General features: G+C 33.6%; 1 protein-coding gene and 2 pseudogenes across 1 annotated transcript in view; all 3 read left to right on the top strand.

Moving 5' to 3' along the window:
• The window catches only part of LOC145292291 (ADAM 17-like protease), an 872700-nt gene that overhangs the window by 840521 nt on the left and 19322 nt on the right, over positions 1 to 12857 (top strand). The window lies entirely within an intron of this gene.
• LOC145292427 (5S ribosomal RNA) lies at positions 1192 to 1308 on the top strand (annotated as a pseudogene).
• On the top strand, positions 3414 to 3537 carry LOC145292464 (U2 spliceosomal RNA; annotated as a pseudogene).

Below are 12857 nucleotides of genomic sequence, written 5' to 3'. Positions count from 1 at the left end.
CTTGTTAGGCCTGTGGACGTCGCCATTTGTCAATCGCCATGTGACTTTGTAGAGGGTTGTCTGTACAGAAGATTACCGTGTTTTACGCTTGTACGACACGTAGAACACGCTCTTTCTCCACTAAGCCAATAACCAGTGACAGGCTAAGCAAGATGACTGATTGGCGGAGTGGAGTGCAGGTTTACTTTCAGAGTGTCCTTCTCCTAGACAGATGGCCTAACAAGACCTACGGGTCCATCTCTCTGGGTGGGCTTAACCAGCGCCTGGGCACCAAGCCAGGGATTTCTACGGCCCCGCACGGCAAAGTTTTTTTTTTTTTTTTTTTTCATATATATATATACATATATACACACACACACACATATATATATACACACACACACACACACATATATATATACACACACACATATATACATAGATATATATATACACACACATATATATACATAGATATATATATATGCACACACATATATATATACACACATATAAACATGCATATATATATATACACATATATATATAGAGAGAGAGAGTGAGTGCGCGTGGCTGTGTGTGGACCTCTACATATATACTGTATACTAATATACATGTACGCATACCTATGTGTGTATGCACATGCATAAATGCCTGTCATAAAAATAGATCAAGTTGTTATTTTGTTAAAGTAGACAAGCCGTTACTGTGTAATTAAATTGTATTTTCTTGATAATTGTGTACACCATCATGTCAATCAAGATCTAATTTGCTGTTCCTTACAATTGTCTTTCTAAATGGATGTACTTTTGTCTATCTCTGACAACGACAACAACTTCTGCAGCAGCAGTGTCACCCCCTCCCATCCTCATCCTCATCCCATCCACACCCTAACACCAACCCTAATTCTCTTCCTCTCGTCTGGATCATGTAAAATATCTCGTTTTTCATAACGGCAAGTATAAAGAGAAAATGATGTGACTAGCTGACAAATGATGGAATGAAGGAAGGAAGCTGAAACTATCATAACACATACAGAGGCTGAAGAAGGTAGGGATGGAATAAATCAAAAATGGAATTTGCTGCCATATTAGTGTCATTTATGGGTGTGCAGCAGGAAATATATTTCCATTACAGAATGCATGTACAAGACATAAAAAGGAACCATTGTCAACGGAACCACACTTGAATGTTTATTTTTGATATATTGCATTATACGGCATAATCGCGTTGACACACAGGTTCGCGTCAGATCACCGAAGTTAAGCAACGTTGAGCCTGGTTAGTATCAGATGGGTGACCATTTGGGAATTCTAGGCGTTGTATGTACTCTCCGCTTATCTCGGCATTTGTTTCCAGTCGTCCTGTACTTTACTTGCCACTGGTATTTAACAATGTCGTCTCAGGAGAGGTGTGGTTGGAGATTGCGCACCTTCTGCCACAACAATTTCATGCGCAGGCAACCTTTTGTGGGTATCCTTAGTCTGTCCAAGACTGAAGGAGCCTGCACTGAAACTATCGTCAGCATCATCATCATCATCATGTTCGGTTTTAAGTCCGATTCACGTTGTTAGCATGTGTTGAATGGTTTTCAGAAATTGGCTTCAAAGCTAACTTATCTCTGATTAAGTTTTTATTTATTTCTATTTCAATTGTTCTACATCTACTAAGCCAAAAACTCTCGTGAATTCTTTCACTGTGGCCATACCATCGAGATCTCTTGTTCTACACACATCTCTTTATACTGTTCGGATTCACTCTTCAGTTCTAAATCTCATTTAAGCCTCACATTACACATCCATCGTATCATTCTCTTGTCATTTCTCATCTTGCAGCACATGTCTTCAAACCAGGTTCGATTTCTATACATCGTCATATTGTGGACACGTACTTATTTCCTTGATCAACACTGGTGTATTATAGTTGGTGGGGGTATAGGAATCTCTCGTTCTACTGTAACAGAATGCAGTTATATGCAAATATTGAGCCGTTTGCGACTATATGAAAATACCGAGCAGAGCATGGAATATGTCACAGTAAGGAAAAAGAAAAAAGACTATAAAAAAGAGAGAGCACATTAAAGACCTAGGTGACGTCAAAGACGTAACGAGAAGTCAACCGTGTTGGGAGTATGAGGAATAACTGTTTTTTTTTAAAACCTGAAACAGGAGATGAAGTTTCCTCTTTCCTATTCTTTGTCCCTTTTGCAACTACGTCTACAACGTGTGGGTCCAGGATGCCTATATATTAACGGGTGTGTATACGTGTGTAACGTTACACTACTTGGAGTTGTCCGGGATTAATAAATGCAAATTAACGTAGTACATTTTAATCTCCTTGTCCTATTTTTATTATTAGCATAATTTCTATTCATATTAATGTGAATGTGCATGGAAGGAACGAAATTACCCGGGATCAAGATTATCGTGTTTTGTTCTACTCTGTGTTGAGCGATCTCTTTATTATTTATTGCTCAGCTATTCAATCCATGAATATTCTCATTGTTTTGTCAATCTGTCACAAATAGTTACAAAATTTCTATTTTATACCGAATTCTTACTAATTTGCGCAATTTCTTTTCTCCTGTTTCACTGTCTATCAAGAATTTCTCATTTTTATTTTACCTTAACTTTTTTTAAAACAATTTATCTTGAACATTTCACCTATGTAGTGACCGCAAAATTTTTCCTATCGCATTTCGCCCGGTGTTAAGTCTAACAATAACATGCCATATTATTTTGGCCTGCTCCCCCTCCCCCAGATCGTTCTTCGTTATGTACTTATGTGATGGACAATAGAATATTTTTTACAATAATACTTTGCAATAAAAATAGAAGTGAGCGGCCTCGCTAATATCCATTACTAACTATCAGCTCCTCTTCAAAATTATTCAAATTTATTTTCTGATTTAAAAAAAAAATAATTACTGTATTTATTTTTAAAAAAATGGAATTGAAATATATTACATCAATTCATTTTTTTTTTCGTTTTTAATCACGTGCAAGCGACTTTATAAGTCGGTCAGTCGGTAGGTCGGTCTGTAGGTCGGTCTGTCGGTCGATCTGTCCGTAACACTTTTGTGCTTGGACTTTTTGGTTAAAATCAAAGGTCTGTTATTAATAGATGCTGTTCTTAGCTTTTTAAGCTTTTCTTGGCCTTTTGACGAAGATCAAAGTGTAATTTTTTCTTTAAACAAAATAAATTAAATATAAAGATCAAAGTGTAGTATCTGTTCCGGCAGATACTGCAAGCAAAGATCATATGTGGGGGCAACCCCACATATAAGACCTTGGTCAATGTAGGGGCAACCCTTCATACCAATTGTCACTATCCAGCTCCCCTACTCCCCGGAGAGTTGGTCCCCATTTCTCCTTCACTCCTCACATTAAAAATCGGCCTTGTACCTAATGTGCTTGGTGGGAGAGCAAATAAATACCCTTTTCTTGGCCTTTTGGCCAAGATCAAAGTGTAGTATCTGTTCTTACATGCTGTACTTATTGTGATATAAAGTGGGGGATCACTTTTCTGTATTAATTTAATGTAAAATGATCACCCACTTTACAACCAGTCAGTCTTAAAGCCATTTAAGTCATTCTCCAGATCATTCAAGTTGTTTTTGAAGGATTCCAGTTATTTTTTAAGCATTCTAGTCATTCTTAAGGTCATTGAATTCATCCTTAAGTTCATTAAAGTCATTCTAAGTCATTTATTTTTTTATTTATTTAAGTAATTTCAGTCCATTTTTCGGTCATTTTAGTTTATCTTTAAGAATTTCATGTCAATCCTACATTCACACATTCATTGATTACACGAGAGCACGCGACTAATGGCTATCGGCCTTGTTATTTTAAAGATAATAGTTAACAAACACTTAAATCAAGCAGCGTTTTTTATATAAAGCAGTTGTAATGTATTTAAAAGTTTCAAATTATACCGATACACAATCTGTCTTAACGTGAGATGAAAACCTTTCGTAAGAGATCCAAGCCGTGTATTCTTTTTTACTGCATGGTCTTGTTCAAGCTCAGTAATAATAATCAAGGTAATGTTTTCGTTTACTTGCTTGGAATGATACTGGTCATTGGCAAAGTTCAAAGATTGGTACGACATTTTAAGAAGTGTAAATCATGATTAATTACCATGAAGCAAAACTAAAACTTAAAATTACACTTCTGCAAAAAAGTCAAACAAGGCTTCTTGTATTGTAATAAAGTTGTATTTCTGTCTGTTTGTTCACAATTTAAGTTATAATATGTATAAAAGGCACCCTGTTTCATACCGAAAACAGACTTATATAACTTTTGTTCCATGATTTCTATATATATACTATGAATTTTCAAGAAATCTACAGTCAGTGAATACCTTCATTTGCATATTACATTAACGAAAATCTACTTTAATAATTAGCTCGATTTTATTAATTGCTTTTGTGTAATAGAATCGTTTTAACGATTCTATTTTAGAAATATTATTTAAAGTTAATTTATTTAACATTTTTTAAAATTTAATTTATATTTAATCTATTTTCAATTATTAACAGCTGACAACAGTTGCATTTAAAATCGGAAGTAAGCTTATTCTTTTAAGCTGTGGGAGTTTCTTGTTTAAACTATGAAAGATACTTCGCGTTTGATCTTCATAAACCAAGATGGATTTGTATTATGCTTCTCGAAATCCAACATGTGGTCACCCTTCGTAACAAGTTAGAATATTCGGTGTATCTGAAGTAGTACGTGACTAATCCTTCTGCCCGCCAAAATGCTTCGACCAGGTAAGGTCAGGTAGAAGCAGCTAGCAATTTTTAGTAATATTTTTATTGTTTTTGTTCTTCACTGCTCGAGATGTAAGACAAAACATTTGACAGCTATTACAGAGTTGAAACAATCAAGATAACCACAATTTCTCTAAATTCTATAATTTTCTTTACTTAACCTCTAATCTCAAATTGGCTTCTGTTTACCTTAGAATTTTTTTAGCTTCTCTTCTTCTGTCTATAACATTTAACCTATTAAAATATTTTTATTTTGTGTTTAGTTTTTGTTTTTCCCCCCAAGTTATATCTTATAATTACTTTTACTAAACATATATTTCCCTCTATGGATACCCCCCTCCCTCTTCCTTCACCGCCACTACCACCAGACACATTGATATTTTTTTCTTTGGTAATTACACGAAGCTAGGCAACAAATCTTGCAATGTTTTTTTTTCTCTGGCTTCTGCCAAGGTTCTGTGTCCGATGATGCACAAAAAAACATATTAAACAAATAGGTTCAGTCTCCCTGGCAAAGAAAAAAAATGTCTATGATTTGCACACTGTCTTGCATAGTTAAGTCTTTTCCAAGAATCTTAATCACAGCTATCTCTAAGAGATCATCTTGCAACAATCTCTTCATTGTCCGTCTGGATATAATCCCACTCAATTTCATTTGATAGAGCTGGATACCTCCCACATTAAAAAAACAAAAAACTTCCCTTTGCCCTCGTGTAAAAGGGACTCCATTCCGCAAAAACATGTTCCACTACTGAAAAATACCATGCCTCGCGTCAAGCAGAAATATCAATAGTCAGATCTTCTTTACAAGTGTTTTCTGTATGTGAAAGTTTGCAAACTTTGCTTTTGTATAAGCTGTATCGCCTGAAGAGGTCTCTAGTTATTGGTAACTAGTTGACCGGAACATGCTCATGAGTGTGTAGCAACATATTACTGCTTATGTAAAGACAAATAAAGAGTATACCCTGCTCTACTTCGGTATTGAGCACTCTTGTATTAACATCATAAACCTTCAGTGGTTACTTAACCTCTGGAAAACAATAACCTCAGATTATATATATATATATATATATATATATATATATATATAGGAGAAAACAATTAATAAAACATGTTAAAAAAACTTTGAAAAAGAGTTAAAAACATATTTAATCTGAAAAGGAAACACTTGATAAGTGGATAGTCCTTAATTCGTGGAGTTTCGAAGAAATACTTTCCTTCTCATCAGAGGGTAGGAATTAGCAAAATGCGGGATCGGATTTTGCATACAAAAGTATTTGATGAAACAACAAGTAAGTCAAAGATCTTACTTGATAACAAAAAAGGTGAGGCAGAGGGAATATGGTGAAGAAATTATTATTTATTTTATATATATATATATATATATATATATATATATATTTATAAATTTATAAATTTATGCTGATCAGTGACTCAATTTTTCGACATTTTTATTTTCTGATGAACATGAGATTGAACACTAAGTTTGAAATGATACTGTAAAAAGGATACTTCAACTGTTCTTGTATCCTCATTCATTTAACCATGGAGTATCTTTTATACACTATCATTTCAAACTTAATGTTCAGTTTATGTTCTAATAAGCAAAATTCATAATTACCTCTACATCTATTTTGCTAATGACATTTCATCAGATGAAATGAGCCAATCATTGAAATCCATGGATTAAGGAAAAACTTAAATTTTTTGTACTCCTTTGTCAAACAATAAATTTTGTTGTACTTCTACTGAGAATCTCCATTAACATTATTGTTCTATCTGTCATATTGAGCTTTCTTTATCTGTTTGGGACTGTCTTATAAATATTGACACAATCATTTATTTGGACCTTAGCCTTACAGTATTAAACAATCGGTAATCCTACGGTATTTCAGTATTTCATTTAATATTAATATATATATATATATATATATATATATATATATATATATATATATATATATATATTATATATATATATATATATACAGTGATGATCATGTTTATTGGCACGGTAAAATAAAAGTTAAATTTTGTCTAATAAATTCTAAAAAAGGGATTAAATTAAAGAAAATAACAAAGTATATTATGTGTTTTTAACTGGCCTTTCCGATGCAGCAATCGGATTTTAGAAAAAATAAATAACAAAGGAACAACAAACATAATTGCAAAAAACCCTTGTTCAAAATTATTGGCACGATTTATTTAATAATCAATTGTATAGCCTTTGGCCTTGATTACCTTCCTCAGTCGCTTTTCATAGTTTACAACCAAGTTGTTGCACTCCTCAGTAGTAATTTTAGCCCACTCTTCCTGACAATAATCCTCCAATTGAATAAAATTCTTAGGCTTCCTTTGCATTACCCTCAATTTTAATGTTCTCCATAAATTTTCAATTGGATTAAGGTCTGGGCTTTGTGATGGCCACTCCAAAACATTAATATGATTGTCCTCAAGCCATTTCTTAGTCAGTTTAGCCGAATGCTTTGGGTCATTATCTTGCATGAACCACCAACGACGACCAAGTGAGAGCTCTTTAGCAGAGTCTTTCAGGTTTTCATCCAATATTTTAACATAATCTTCCTTTTTTATGCTACCTGTGACCTTAACAAGTCGCCCTGGTCCAGAGGCAGCAAAGGATCCCCAAAACATCAAACTGCCTCCACCGTGCTTCACTGTGGGTATGGTGTTCTTAGGCAGGAAAGCTTCGCCAGATTTTCTGTAAATATAAGACACTTTATTATGGCCAAATAACTCTATTTTCGTTTCGTCAGTCCATAGAACACGTTTCCAGAATGCAACATCTTTATCAATATGACGTTTTGCAAAGGCTAGCCTTGCTTTCAGGTGCATAGGCTTCAATAAGGGAGTCTTTCTCGGACGACATGCTTTTAAACCAACTCTCTTCAAAACTCTACCAACTGTATGTCGAAATACATTCACTCCAGAGGTGCTCTGTTCATCAACAATCTCCCCAACAGAGATCCTTGGGTTTTGTTTTACTTGTCGAACAATTTTCCGTTCATCTCTTGGGGAAAGAATCCTTTTTCTCCCTCTACCCTCTAAACTCATAACGTGGCCTTGCGATTTGAACTTGTTTATTATGGCTCTAACAGTGGATTTGGGAAGGTTTAGCTTCTTTGAAATCTTATCATAGCCCTCCCCATTGGTATGGAATGCTACAACAAGCTTCCTGGCGCTGTGTTCCTTAGTTTTAACCATGGCGATTGAAAATTATAATTTAGTCACTTATAATAGTTTAAATAAATCGCTATCTAAAAATTATCTGAAAAAAATTATTCACTGAATTAGCGTTAAACAAGCATAATATGGCTATAAAAAAGTTCAGAAAGCACGTAAACCGGAAATTGATTGATATTATACTGATACTAAAAGAAAAACAAAGCCGTGCCAATAATTTTGAACAAGGGTTTTTTGCAATTATGTTTGTTGTTCCTTTGTTATTTATTTTTTCTAAAATCCGATTGCTGCATCGGAAAGGCCAGTTAAAAATACATAATATACTTTGTTATTTTCTTTAATTTAATCCCTTTTTTAGAATTTATTAGACAAAATTTAACTTTTTTTTTACCGTGCCAATAAATATGATCATCACTGTGTATATATATATATATATATATATATATATATATATACACACACTCATCCGTTTTGCCAAGTTTGGTGTATTGTTCTTTTCATTATGGTGATACTTGTGCAACACATCGCTTTCGCACACATAAACATCCATCATAGACAGGTTTACATTTGTTATGTACACAGAAAGACTGGCACTGATGTTGATCTTCAAAATCTTTTACTGAGAAATCTCAAAGTATATGACTCATCCACGGATACCAAATGTAGAAATTTATTTTTGTTTGAAGATTTTGGTTTTCAGATACTCGACCTACTACTGACTAAAGCAATTTCTCATCATTGCGCACATAATATTTCACCACAGTGCATCCTTTTTCTGGTCGCATGCTAGTTCTACGACTTCTGCACTTTCCACTGTTTCTCTTGAATCTCTATATTAATGAAATAATGTCAGATCTAATTTGTCTGTGTATGTGTGTCTAATGTTCTTTATTGTGTCTATGAGGATTGAATTTGTGACTTCACAACGGGAGAGAGCCGGGAAAAATTGTTATCGCATGTAACATCCATCAAATCAACTAGACAATAAACGTAAACCGAACGCTTGACTCAGCATAGTCCCAAACAATTCCGTCCACACAATTCGGCACGGTCCCAAACAATTCCGTTGACACAACATAACACTATCCCAAACAACTTTGTTGATAGAATCCTAAACGATCCGGAACAACTTCATTGAAACGACACATGATCCTGAACAACCCCGTTGAAACGACACCACCCAACACGATCTTGAACAACTCCATTGAAACAACATGGGTACTAAAGCAACCTCGGCAGTCACACCTGAACAACACTGGCGTCAGCTTTTTATAGCCCTTGGACGAACTCATTTTCGCTGTAGGTAGACCGGCTAAAACATTGACACACTATTCCTGAGCGCTCCCACGCACGCTCGTTACAGAATTCATACTCTTGTTAATTTATTTATATTTAAGGAAGTATTTCTGCAAATAAAAAGTGCAACAGCATACAATAAAACGACTTTTAAAATCCTATTTAAAAGCATTTTAATTACGAAATTAAATCGAGCAGAATGCATTTCGACTTATTCGTTAACAAATTTGCTATTTGAATCTTTAGTTGATAAAATAAAAAAATACTTTGTGATGCTTCTGAATTTTAAAGAAATTTAGAAACATTTAAACTGTTAAAGAGAAAGTAATTCTTAGGTTTGGTTGTTTGGTTTTATTGCTATCAATCCTTTTTAGTTTGTGTAATGCCGAATCCGGTAATTTTGAAAATCTTTTCTTTATAAAGTTCTGTATATCTTCAAATATTTAATCATGGTTTTTAGTTTGGTAGTTTTGTAGCGGAAAATTGTTTTTTTGTGTTCGGCATTGCAGAACATGACTCAGTTTTGCAAAGGGAAAGTAAAAATAATGTTTGGTGCATTTAAGTCAAGATTATCTTCAGACATCCCGATCTAGTAGCATCAAATGATTTAATTAATAAAAATTAAAACGACATTATATTTATGACAAAGTTATAGTCAGTTCAATCAATAGTTTGATTATCAAAAGACAGTGTAATAATTAATTTTAACTTTCAAAATTCTATTTTAACGTAAGAAATAATTTGGAGAAAAAAAAAAACAATGGCATAATTTGGAAAATCATTATTTAAAAAGTAGCAAAATAACATTAAAGTAAAAAAAACAAACTCCCAGACAACGCCAAGTAAAGATATATATATATATATATATATATATATATATATATATATAAGTAATGTGATTGACAATTTAAAATTTAAAAATCAAATTATAATTAAATTAAAAATCCGTTTCATAAGAAGGAACAACAACAAAATCAATTATCTGTACGATCGTTTCGGAAAACAATGTTTTTTATTGTGGTAGACATCAAGTTACGGACAATAATTATTACATATAGTTTTTTAATAAGCAAGGTCTCTTCGTCAGCAAATTTTGAAGGGTTTTTATTAAATTTAAAAGACACCATAAATAAACCTAGCATTAAAAGTAAGGCAGATGTATCTTTTAATTTTTCGCCTTTTGAAATCAGGAACTATGGTTAAAATACTCATATATATGTTTGCTATAGCTTTTCACCTTATTCAATATATAAATAAAACTCAATCGGTCTGTCTGTCTGTCTCCATATTTTCAAATTGTCTCTTCTGAAACTAAAAGTCGAAGAGTGGCGCTAGGGGCCTCAAATGATTGTTCTTTTAAGGGGTCAAAATTGAAAACATCGTTATACATTTTGAAAATTCATCTGAGTTAATTTTTAATCGGTTCATGTGCGTGTCACGTTAGTACAGAGGCAACGTCACCAGCTTTTAATTTTGCTTTCGGATTTGGTTCTAGATGATGGCACCGAAGTACTTTTGTTTTACTTTTGAAATCACGACCCTATAATAATATATACGAAATCTTGACAAATTAAAATATTATATTTAAGCGTATTTTGCGTATGTATGTATGTGTATGTACATCTACATCTTACTGGAGATCCGTACATGTATCTTCATATGTAAATGTGTGTGTATGTGCGGGCATGGTTGGGTCCATATATATATATATCCTTATGTGTGTTTATGCATATGTTTCTAAGTGTGCGTGTATAAATATATGTGCTCATGGGTCGTGTGTATAGACATGAATGTATATTAGTATATCTATCCTATGTGCAAATGTATGTGTTTGCGTACATCTGGGTGTTAATGTCTGTATATGTGTGTATCTATGGGTATGCATGGCTGAACGTATGTATACAGGTATAGCTATATCTGAATTTAAAGTCATGTACTTGTATGTATGTATGTATGTATGTATGTATGTATATGCCTGTATCCACAATAACCTTCAGAACTGAAATAATGTCGATGCCCGTCCCCCTCACCCTTATTATCCCCTACCCCCTCATTCTTTTCTCGTATTTCTTCTAAAACACTTCTTCCAAATACAAACAACCATTTCTGTAAGGTCTGACGAGGCTGTTGGACCGTAAACATGGTCCAACATCAGAAACATATGTAACCAAACACATAAAACGGTAATAAAAAAATAAAACACATATTTGCTCTGCAATAGTGTTGAGCACTCTCTTTAGGTTTTTACTAATTACCAGTTTTACCATATATATATATATATATATATATATATATATATATATATGTTGCAATATTTAGGACTTATAATGGGGTATGATCCCACACAGTCGAGCGATTCTATTTATAAACGATGCTGCTAAGAACTGACGAATCAAATTAATTCACGTTCTGCTACCAACCAATCAGAAACCAGAATTGCTTCATAAATATTAAACCTTTTCTGGAGCAATTTCACATGTTATTTTCCCGGGTTTCGACACGGTAAGAATATTTTGTTCTGTGGAACTGTCTACTACAAACAAGTCACCTCCCAGGACTTGTGTGTAACAGCGAACCATCCGAAACTGTTCTGAAACTCAAAATGGCTTACACTTCTAGAATATCTATAATATAAAGCTGTGCGTGCGTGTGTGTGTGGTCACGAGTAGGCTCCTATATGGTTGACTATTTTTAAAAAATGATTGCATATAATGATATAAGATGTACTGAGACACAGGAATGGGGATGGTTGATCTTGCAGAACGGTGGTTCATTAAAATTGTGGGGTCTGCGTTCGCGCCTGGTCCACAAAGTATGGAAATAAAAAATTTAAAAATTAAAAAAATACGTTTACAAGTGTTTTTGATATAGATGTACATAAAAATACTTGGGTAAGCATGTTTTAACTGAAATAGGGATGGTATAATAACATTGTGGGGTCTGCGTTCGCGCCTGGCCTCCATAGAATGGAAATAGGTACAAACTTTAATAAAGACTTTTCATATCTATCTGCCTAAGTATACTTTGATAATTATGTTTCAGTTTGAAGAAATACGGTATAATAAAATTATGAGGTGTTCGTTCGCGCCTGACCTCCATAGAATGGAAATATGTCACAAAGTTTAACAAGGTTTTTTAATATAGATCCACAGAATATTGTGATGTGTTTCAGTGTTAACAGGTATGGTATAATAAATTATGGGGTTTATCTATCTTATTTTTACTTTCATCATATTTTGCTTTGGTTTTGATACCCCCGAATTCGGAGCTATCTCTTTACAACCCTTCCTTTTCATAACCTATCATAGTTTCATAAATCAGAGTCCATTTTCTGTAGGCTGTTTTTGAACCCAGTCAACGACGGGTACTTTTGCTCGTATATATATATATATATATATATATATATATATATATATATATATATATATACTAGCAAAACAGCCTACAGAAAATGGATACTTATTTTTATATTCACCACCATGTTTTTTTCCTTATAATTGGAACGTATAGCTGCAATTACTGACTCTTCAAGGGTTTCCTTCATTTTCGGTATAAGCCTTGACAGGCAATCCGCATGACCTATTTTTTGAATCCTGATGTTTTATTTGAA

This window comes from Euprymna scolopes, chromosome 13 (assembly GCF_053919585.1).
Source record: "Euprymna scolopes isolate OS-2025 chromosome 13, ASM5391958v1, whole genome shotgun sequence".
NCBI classification, from domain to species: Eukaryota; Metazoa; Mollusca; class Cephalopoda; order Sepiida; family Sepiolidae; genus Euprymna; species Euprymna scolopes.
The sequence above is the reverse complement of the archived record's forward strand: the minus strand, read 5'-3'. Positions and strand labels throughout refer to the sequence as shown.